The sequence below is a fragment of the Melopsittacus undulatus genome, chromosome 18 (genome assembly GCF_012275295.1).
Source record: "Melopsittacus undulatus isolate bMelUnd1 chromosome 18, bMelUnd1.mat.Z, whole genome shotgun sequence".
Classification (NCBI taxonomy): domain Eukaryota; kingdom Metazoa; phylum Chordata; class Aves; order Psittaciformes; family Psittaculidae; genus Melopsittacus; species Melopsittacus undulatus.
In genome coordinates this window covers 4,008,565-4,015,729 of record NC_047544.1, presented here as the reverse complement: position 1 = coordinate 4,015,729, position 7,165 = coordinate 4,008,565, and positions in this window count along the sequence as shown.

The window sequence follows — 7,165 nt, the reverse complement described above, 5'->3', positions numbered from 1 at the left end:
AAAGACCTCAAAAACTGGGATTTTGGCACCATTTTCAGTGGAAGAGAGCACGAACCCTGTGTCACCTACTAGAAAATCCCAGCATAAAGTCTGAGCCTTAATCAGACCAAGCAGTCCAGTTATGGTTCAGTTTTCAGTCCCGGAGAAGATGCTGGTGTCATTAAGGAAGACTCTGACTTCTCCCTGAAAAGGACCCTTCTTATTTTCATCTTTACTGCTAGTCAGAAAGATATATACTCTCCAAATAATAGCAGTTTCCTTGTGCTGGAGTTATAGTGGCTTTGTGATACAATAAACAGCACCCTGTCATAAGTCTTGTGTAAAAAATGGCCTGACATTTCTTTAAGAGTAAAGAGAAACACTACAGCAGCGATGACCTCTGCGCAAGGTCACAGATGTTTTGCATGGTGGTTCCATACTCCTGCACTAGGATATATTGCTTACTTTTCACAAAGAGTTTTCCTGAGGAATTACAGTACGTTCCAAAAGCTCCACTCAGCCTTTCAGGGCTCATTTTGTACCTGATACTAACCAGAGTAAATATGGCAGGCTGGTGGGTCACTAACTTCTTGTTCCCCTTCCTTTCACGCATTTTGTACTTTAAAACAAAATAGTCTGAAACACCTAAAGGTCCAAATTAGATGGAGTTTTAGGGAATAAAATGGAGCAGGTCTTGAGGAGGTTTGTGGTTCAGCACGAGTTTGGAGAGCTGCCGAAGCGTTTGGAGATTTATCAGGACATCTGCGGCAATTGAACTGGAGATCTTGCCACAGTAGTTTACTCATTAGATTTCTTCTACTTCCCAGCATGTGTGAAGTGAATTGGTGGAACTTCCTGCCACCAGCCCCTGCTGAAGGGCTCGGTGGGGTGTGCAAGTCCTGGGGAGAAGGTTGGAGGTTTATCTTGATTTTTCTTTAATGCCAGGTTGTATGGGAGTTGGAGCAAGATGCTCTAGTGGAAGATGTCCCTGCCCATCCAGGGGGTTGGAACTGGATGAGCTCTAAGGTCCCTTTGACTCAAACCAGGCTGGGATTCTATGGTCTCACAGTGGTATAAATAGAGCTACCTGATTTGAGAGGACTATGCCATTTGCTGCTGATAGATCCAGTTGTGCATATGACCCCTGTATATACATATATTGAATGCATCATCAATGAGGAACTCGCTAAGGTCACCAAAAACTGTTTCCCTTAGGACATTTCACATTAGTGGTCCATTCCCTTGGGCTGCTGTGCAGCTGGGTTCCTACTCCTGCGTCAGCTCAGACTGAGGGTAACAGAACTCCCTGAGCTCAGGGTGATAATGAAAACCTTGCTGATTTACCAGCTGAAAATGTTCCTGGGCACTTGAATCACATGGACAGAAGCATGCCAGGAATCCAGTCCATCCTGGCAAAGTAGGGATTCAGCCTGATGAATTCAAATTGCAATAGCTGTGATAATGTCCTTTTCAAACTGTCTAATCTTAGATATTAGGGTAACCTAAAATCAGTGCTAGTTTATCTTCATATGGTAAGCAGGAAGGAGCTGCTCTGTGAATATTTGGAGCTCTCTACAGGAAAACCAAGAACTAGATCTGAAGCCAGGTGCCCTTTTCAGCAGGTAAAGCCTAGATTGCCACACAGGCAGTACCAGCTGAAAGACAAATGAGTATGGGTGAAGATTTTGATCATTTGAAGAAGAAAAGTGTTGTTTTGTACATACAATAAGAAGTTCATACCCCAAACAGCTTAGCATCTCAAGAAATGTAATGAAGGAAACAGGAAACAGAAGGAATGTTGTATGATCCTAGGAAAAAAAGAAATGGAGTAAAGCCCAGAAAAGAACACAGTTCCATGGACTTCAGCTCTGGTGTTTTATCTGTTGGACCAGGCTTTTTCAGATGCTTTCAGCTAGTTGAAAGGCCAGGTAGCAATGGAAGGTGAATAAAACCCAGATTCTGCTGAGTAGCATGTTGTTTGGTGAGTACTGTCATTGAATCTGGTGGTATATTTGCAGAGTAAGGGCACTAAGGCAAGCAAGGGTGTTCCTGTGTAAGTCATTTTGAGGCTTTATTCTGGTTCAGCAAGGAGCAATCTCTGTTCTCTGAGTCTGCCCCACTCTATGCTCAGAACTGTTTCTGATGTGCTTTGCAGTCAAATAATGTAGAAGTTTTAGTTACCACGTGGGACAAGTACAACACATAACCCAAAACTAATTTGTCACAATTTAATGGTGTGATGCCCTTCCTAGTAGGGTAGAAAATGATCATCTCCATTGCCTGGGGGCACGATATCATGCAGAAACACTTTCCCTGCTCCTTAAGTACTGTCCATTGGACATTAATTCACTTAACTGACATTCTGTTTAAAGGACAAACAGTGTTCAAACATCACTACCCTTTTTTTCTCAGAGATCTGTGGGTGTTTGCAGTTTGGCTGGCAGGAAGTGGTGGTTATCTGATCATTTCAGATGAAGACCTGTGTGCTCCAAGTATGGCAGTGGAGGATACTGATGCCCTTAGCAATTGCTTTCCCAGTTTTTATGCCATAAATGCTGTAGAATTACCAAATGAACCATATAAATAAGCTCTGGTTAGTACTGCTGGGTAAGATTTAGTTCTGAGCTTTTCTGTTCTGAGTATGTTTGTGTGGGACAGATAGTTCCAGCCAGTGAAGATCGCACAGACTTTTGATATATTATTGTATCTATATGGTGATGTTCCAGAACTGTGTTACAGAATCATAGACTGCTGGAATGGTTTGGGTTGCAAGGGACGTTAAAGCTCATCCAGCTCCAAGCCCCTGCCATGGGCATGGACACCTTCCACTGGAGCAGGGTGCTCCAAGCCCCTGTGTCCAACCTGGCCTTGAGCACTGCCAGGGATGGGACATGTGTTACCCTTCCTGGTTTTGATAAAGAGTTAGATTTCTGCTGAGAACTATGCTCTGTGCTTGACATCAACTTGGACAATCTTCCTGTTCTCCCTTGAAAACATATCCAAGTGCACTTGAAACCACCCAAGTGGTTGGAAGTGACCTGGGGCTTTGGGGTGGTCCCTTCTTTGCCTAAATATGAATGAGTCTCTTTGCTGGATTTGTATCAGTGTCTGACTTGTGGCATCTTCCATATCTTCCTCATTCCTTAGTTTTCTGATGTGCATATTACCATTGATATGATCATCTTGACATTGCGTTGGCACCAGAGTTTAGATCTTTATAGGGTTTGCACTTAGGAAGTTCAAAGGGTTTAATAAATGAAGGTCAAGGTATCATCTGCAGTTTCTTCTATGGGGAAACTGAGGCAGGGAGACATTTTCTGGATTATATGGCAAGTGATGTAAATGTATGAGCTGGTTTTGTTGGCAGAACACTGAGCTGCTCTGATTGTGTGATCTAACCCAATAATGCATAAATCTTGAAGGGTAGGATTAGGAATAACAACTCCTCCAGGCAGAGTTCCTGCTTCCCTCTCTCACTGTTTGCTCTTGTGAACTGGTGACTTGAGAAGGACTACCAGGCATGAAAACCTCCTACTTTACACAATTAGTCAACATAGTCCTCTGGCTTGGCATTGCATAAATTACACTGAACACCTTTGTCCCTGGGTAAACTGTAACAGGAGAAGAAGAGCCAGGAGGTAGGTGAAATCACAACTGTTAATGACAAAAGAAAACTTCTAGCTGCCTTTCCAATGTCTGTTAATATAGTGCCATTTAAAAGGTTCCAGTTAGGGCTTTCACCCCTTGACCATGAAATTGCAAAGCAAACCCTTTGCCATTTGGTGCAGGAGTTTCATCTGCTTTCCCCTTTTTCTTCATCCCTCCTCCTTCCTCCTCTCAGCCAGTCTTTCCAACTGGTTAAAGGAACTCTGGATTTGATCCTGGCTGTTCTTTCATTGGGGTTTTCAAACAGCAAAAAAAGTCCCTTTATCTTAAAAGCAAACAAAAAGAGGCTGATAAGAGAGTGGGAAAGGAGTTCAGAGGTAATCCAAAAGGAAGGAGTGTGAATTTTCTTGGGAAGGGGATCTGGACCCCTCCTTGCTGCTCTGATTTTGGCATGTATTGCTTTATCCACAAGATGGCAACAGACAGCTACCTACAGAGCCCACCCTTATCACAACTGGCAGCCTCTAGCTGAGCTTTCTCCCCTTTATCTTGGTTACTTTATTTAAAGGTATAGCATACAGTGACCTTTGCTGCCTTGAACTCTATGGAGAAATGTCTGAGACATGTACAATGTGCTTCCTTTGTTTAAATAGACACTGTCAAGGTGTTGTTCTCTCTGTCATTCAAACCCCCCTGGGAAGCTCACCACTAGAACAAATTTTCTTATAGGTATTTTATCCCCTTTGCACGTGTAGGATGGTTAGGAAGGGATTGTCATTTCAGGTGGGGAGGGAAAGGATGCGCTTCCAACTCAGCAATATGAGAGATGACCTTCAGGGATGTCTCTTTGCTCACCTGTCTCTTTGTCCAGCCTCAATTTCCCACCTGTAAAATGACTCATTTTTGTGGTAAATCCATAGGAAACCTGGACCATCATGCTGCTGTATGAGTGAGATGAACACATGCTGGGGGTTGGTTGGTTGATTGCTTGAGTTTTTAGAAGGTCATGTGTGAAGGGAATTTAAAAGCACAGCTTGCTGAGAGATGCTGTGGAGGTGGCAGAATACCATAGTGTATACCTGGGAATCAAAAGCATGAACAATGTGAGCAGTACCTTTCCTGCAACTCCCCGGGAAGGAACATCTCTGCTGAGGCACGTACCTCTTCCAAGCTGTTCTGTCACAAGAGCCAGCAGGGTATTCCCACTTTTGGCCTCAGGTGGACTTGAGCAGTGTCCGCTAGAGAGCAAAAGCTGTCTGTGTGATACATCTTCTGTGTAGGCCTGAGGCCATTATCTCTTATCCCCTCATCTACAGAAGTGCAGGCTAGAAATGGAAAATCCTCCTGATTTCTGCAATTATTTGCAACTGAGATCCTCTTGTCATTGTTCTTCATTCAGATTGAGCTGTTTGCTATCACTTTAAAAACAATAGACTCTTGGGTGGGGAGGGAGGTTGTATAGCCTTCAATAATTAGACTCGAAAGTGCCAAGGGACATGACAAATGAATCTTCACTGAAAGATGGGCTGAATATTTAAACTGAATGCACACAGCTGGTGATCTTGTTCTTCACCATGCAGCCAAAACCTGCTCACCTTATTCAGAAAAGTCCTACTGACTGGAAGACAAGCAGGCTGTAGAAGGGTTGGCACACAGAGTGGCATTAAGGGTATAGCTACTTACATAGGAATCCTCTTGTTATCAGAATGGTGCTTACTTGATTGACTCTGGCCAGTTTGGAGGACTGTAGCAGTCAGTTCAAGTAATTGAGTAGCAACTCCTTGTGTTGGGGTTCTAGCAACATGTGTGTTAGGTATGAGATCAAGGTTTAATAGTATCTTCTTTTCTAATGTAGTTTACCTCCCAGTTAAATGAGCTATGATCATTGTTGAATAACAACCTAGCTACCATGTAATTGCACAGGTTTTCATTGTGATGCTGTTCACTATTAACCATCATACCCCAATGTGTTCTCTGAAATCAGTAAGATAAGATTTCTATCTTGTTTGAAGCCATTTAGATTCCTGTACTATGTAAGCATTGCCAGTGTGCTCCTGAGCAAACAGCAAACATACTTGTCAAAGTTTGAGGGTTGGTTTTTGGTTGTTCTTTAGGAACAGATTTTGGTTCTCAGGTGGTTCTTGCTGCTTTCTTCAGTGGATGTCTGTGATCTATGCCCTCTGTAAGTAGCACGGGGGTAATACTCCAGGAGGAGCCACTATTTCATGGTTGATAAATGCAGTGATAGTATCAGTGCAATGCAAATGGTGCGATATTGGACTCCATCATGGAAATGTTTTATTTCACTCTTATGATGAAACTGCCCTGAGTTAAATCCTATTTCAGCCAGTGGATTATACAGAAAAGGTTGTTGGTTTGTTTCCTGTGAAGTATCTTTAGTATCTAATGAGCTGACCATGAGCCATAGGAATTTGTGCAAGAAAAACGTGAATACCATAAAAAATACATAAATATTTGGCTAAGCTTTAGTTACGTTTTGTTTCTTTTGCTCCAAATACATATAATTCCATTGAAAAAAAAGGAAAAAGAAAGCAGAACAGTTCCTCAGCAGGGCCTGATTTTTCCTTCCTATTAATTTGAGAAGAAATTCTTGGTATTTTTGCAGCTTTTGGCTTTTGAGTCAAAATTGCTTTGATTTAACTTTCCGGTTGTGTTCCTTTCTGTTGCCCTTTGCTTCAACTTCCATTGCACTGTTGCTGAGTGTAAGTCAGGGTGAATGAGCACAGCCGCACGCTCTGCTTTAGTGCACTTCCAGGTGGTGTTGGTGCTTAAAACAACTGTTGGAGAGGCCTCAGAACTGCAAACAGGGCTTGGCAGAGGGGCTGTGTTTTCAGATCACTCTTAAATAATGAAAGAGTACAAAGCAAGTAAGCAAAGGTATCAGAAGCAAAGCCCTTCAGTGTAGCACTTGGTGTGAATGTGAGAACCTTCCCTTGGCCCCCTGCACTGCCACACATATGATCTTGCACATAATAATGTGACATACTGCACACTGAGAAACTATTTTGTTGAAAATATGAAGAAAACAGCATCTTGGCTTTTCCTGGAAAATTAGTGCTGGGCTATGGAGATGATTTGCTTTTCTTGGAAATGTTTTGCATAAAAACTCCCTCTGTTTAATGTGGCGAATACAGATGTAATCTGGTCACTTCATTAAAGCTCTCATTTGCTTTATGTCTTCCATGCAAGGACCACCTTCTCTGGGACACAGGTTGGTTGCTTCTGGTTACTGACTAGTAGTTGTCCTTTAGATTCACCACTAGGCTTTGTATCACCACTTGGCATCAGCAAGCTTGCTCGTGGCAATGCCTTTGCCTAGGAAAAGACAAAGTAAGACAAAACTAGGAAACATGCCCTTGAATTCTATGGTCTTTTCTTACATTTAACATCATGGGGTTTTTTCCTTTGTGCCTCATCTTGAAAAACTGGGTTGGTTTTTTTCTTTTGCCTCCCTTTTTAAGAGTTCCCTGGGATTTTCAGGTGAAGGGATTCAAGTTTATCTGTGATGATCTCAGATCTGAACGTTCCTTTTGAGGAAGAACAAGAAGAAATGGCCATC